This window comes from Drosophila takahashii, chromosome 2L (assembly GCF_030179915.1).
Source record: "Drosophila takahashii strain IR98-3 E-12201 chromosome 2L, DtakHiC1v2, whole genome shotgun sequence".
In the NCBI taxonomy this organism is placed as follows: Eukaryota; Metazoa; Arthropoda; class Insecta; order Diptera; family Drosophilidae; genus Drosophila; species Drosophila takahashii.
This window is the reverse complement of record NC_091678.1, coordinates 33398978-33402658: the sequence shown is the minus strand read 5'-3', so window position 1 is coordinate 33402658 and position 3681 is coordinate 33398978. Positions and strand designations below refer to the sequence as shown.

The window sequence follows — 3681 nt, the reverse complement described above, 5'->3', positions numbered from 1 at the left end:
TTGTGAAAAATATTTGTTTCTGATATTTATTTATCATGGTTATATTTAAGATAAATTTTCAGCTATGTGTCAAATAATCCGCCAATTCTTAACGTCTTATAATTCGCGAAATCTTCAGGTAGAGTGATACGGGTATACTTAAGGTCAACTAGTCCGCGAGTTCTTCATGTCAAATAATCCGTCGGGTGCCCCGACTATCAGATACCCGTTACTCAGCTAAAGGGAGTGCGAAGGAGATGGAGATAAAAACTTTGATCCGCCGTAACTTTTTAAGGAATGGTCCGATTTACAAAATTTCTTCTACATACTGTAACATAAAACACTGTAAACATGCATAACACTGAAATAGAATTTACAAAGAGAGGAATAATAGAGAATTTTAAAAAGCAATTAATTGAGAATGAAAGGAAAATAGGGGGGCATCTGGATTTAGGAAGAAGGGGGTTAAATAGATTCTTCACCGTAAAATATAAAAGTGCTACGGTAGGTGTTAAATGTCACTACAATAATATATATAGAAGATTGAATTTTAAACGTAGTGTAAATAAATCTAAACGTAGGAATTCAAAACATATAACTACTCCCCACCACCACCACCGCCACCAGCAACGAAAATCTAAACGAAATATTAGTCCTCCCCTAGCAACAATAAGAATAAATTGCTTTGAATTTGCTGAAGTTCTAACACATGCACTAATACATGCAGAGAGACAGAAAGATAGGAAAGTATATGAAAGAATTTCGAAAGATGCTGATATTATTTCTATGCAAGAGAGTAAAAGGGAAGAGATTGGAGATGTAGAACCAGGATATCTTGGAGATGACCCACAAATAAATTAAATAGGTATTGAAACAGCAGAAAAAATTAATGCAATATATTTGAGAAAGAGAAATATAGAATCTCAAATGCTAACTGAGTATTTAAATAAAAAAGAAAGTGAGATTAGTACAGATACAATTCTAATTAATGACATTAATGACTTCAAAATAACTAATAGTGATACTATAATCTGATTGAGTAGGGAAATATGTTTGTTTTTGCAGAATTTAAATAAAGAAGTTGCTAATACTATTTCGAGTGGAGTACAAAAAGGTGAGTTGAATAATAAATATACATATATATAAAATAATATTTATACTAATAATATTTATATTTTCAGAATTTCAAAACTTTAACAAAAAAGAGGTTAATAATACTATTTCGAGTGGAGTACAACAAGGTGAGTTGATTAATAAATATACATATATAAAATAATATTTATACTAATAATATTTATATTTTCAGAATTTCAAAACCTTAACAAAAAAGAGGTTAATAATACTATTTCAAGTGGAGTACAAAAAGGTGAGTTGATTAATAAATATACATATATAAAATAATATTTATACTAATAATATTTATATTTTCAGAATTTCAAAACCCTAACAAAAAAGAGGTTAAAGACGACGCTCTGGGTTCGTATGATGAAGATGACGATGATGATGATGATGATGACCATGATGTGAATATTTTCGATGAGGATAATCCAGAGCCATGCATTACAAGATCACCTAGTGAGGAGGAATCTATTCTTGTCGAAGGTGGAATAAGTAACTACATACAAACTATTCCTTTAAATTTAGATAAGGATAATGATGAATATATAAAATCAATTCCTTTAAGTAATGATGATAATAAAATCTATATATTAGAGGGTGGTATAAATAGTTATGTACAAACTATACCACTAAATATAGAAGAAAGTAAGCAAATTGAATGTAATTCGAAGAAAACATTTTAATTGTTCTTTAAAATAAAAAATTTATAATATTGTTTTTGGAAATTTTAACATTAACCTCTAATAAGCTATGTTTGTTCTATAATTAAAAAAAAAAAAATTTATAATATTGTTCTGAGAAATTTTAACATTAACCTCTTAATAAAGCAATTTTTATTCTTTGGAATAAAAATTTTATAATGCTGTTTTGATTTGTAATATTTGGTCTATACATTACCTTTAATTAACCTTTAAATAACCTTTTATGTTACGATAGGTATTGATAAACACAATAAAACTGCATTTTTATTTGTTGCGAAATATTGAAATTTTTAAAATCGTATATAAGCGATTGTGAGCATTAGAGGGGGCGTGGCACCCGTTTGAAAAACTTGCGCTGCGTAGGAACTCCTAGAATCTGCATGCAAAATGTCAATCGTCTAGCTTTTATAGTTTCCGAGATCTCAGCGTTCATACGGACTGACAGACAGACTGACGGACAGACGGACATGGCTATATCGACTCGGCTAGTGACCCTGATCAAGAATATATATACTTTATAGGGTCGCAAATACTTCCTTCTAGCTGTTACATACTTTTACACGAATACAATATACCCTTTTACTCTACGAGTAACGGGTATAATTAATGAATGGATTTCTTTGTTTCTGTTTTGTGCAGCTGATAACTTACGCAAGCAATAAGACTTTTAGGATTCATTTTTGCAAGTTTTTTAATATTTCTTAAGTAGTTTGCATAGGACAATATACTGTTGTTTTTATAGAAAATAAAGGAAAAAAGTTATGATAAAATCTTTTCTCGGCTTATAGGCTAAAAAGAGGAATTTTTTTAATTTAAAATAAAAACCCAATATAAATTTATGCTAATTTTTCAATTTTAATTTCCGCAGGCGAAGCTGCGGGCTTCCAACCCTGGTAGTTTATTATATAGCTTTGCCAGTAGCCTTCTGATTCTGTCTCTTGAAAGATCCACAAAGATTGTTTACACAAAGGTTTTCAAAAAACGCGCAAATAACAAAGTTCTCACAACCTAATTTCCTAACTCCAAACTCATTTCAAGCGAACGAAGTCGCTCCGGGTATAGCTCGTATATACATACTCGTATATACATATATATCAAATAAAACATCTCTTAACGAGGTAATAAACTAGTGACGATCGCACCTTCAACATACAAAAGTTTTGATATCAACATTTGTGACGAAAAATTATTACATTCGTCATTACATACACTTTGTAAAATTTTCTGATTCTGCCTGCCCTAGCAAACTATTCCAACCTTTTTCTTCTTCACTCTTCACAGGCGTGCCGAATGAGAAAATTTTAGAAAGTGTATTTTATGACGACTGCAATAATTTTTCGTCACAAATGTTGATATCAAAACTTTTGTATGTTGAAGGTGCGATCGTCACTAGTTTTTTACCTCGTTAGGAGGTGTTTTTATTTCACAAGTTTTTGTTTGTTTACTTTTGCTTTCATAGGAGCTAATACATTTAAATTTAAATTAGTCAATCATAATTTTAAAACTATTGTATTTAAACCACAGCTTGCAAATAACTGTCAACCGATTTTCCTAAGGCAGTTTAATCTTGACAAAACCGAAAAAAATGTTGCTCACAAACTCTCTCTCTGAGCGGAACCATTTTTTAGTTTTGCTTGTCGGTTTCGGTCCGACCGTTCGGCTCAACCGAACAAAGCAATCGGTCTTTCAATAACCACTCGGTGAAACCCTTTTAAGTTAACAGTCACCTAAAAGGGTTTCTGAAAGACTACTGTTAAATAAAAGTCAAAAAGGCCTGCTGTGATATGTGCATAAATTTTACACAAGAAATCAAGATAATTATAAAATTGCATTGTACAATGTACATATAAATGTATATAAAATTGTATTCTGAATTTAGGTT

At 30.5% G+C, this 3681-nt stretch overlaps 1 long non-coding RNA gene across 1 annotated transcript; it reads left to right on the top strand.

Annotated features, from left to right (window-relative positions):
- The first annotated feature begins 320 nt into the window (after positions 1–320).
- Positions 321–1829, top strand: LOC123002891 (uncharacterized). Its single transcript, XR_011420664.1, has 4 exons — positions 321–1093; positions 1161–1220; positions 1286–1345; positions 1411–1829. It is a non-coding gene; the product is annotated as an uncharacterized lncRNA (long non-coding RNA).
- Positions 1830–3681: the final 1852 nt, after the last annotated feature.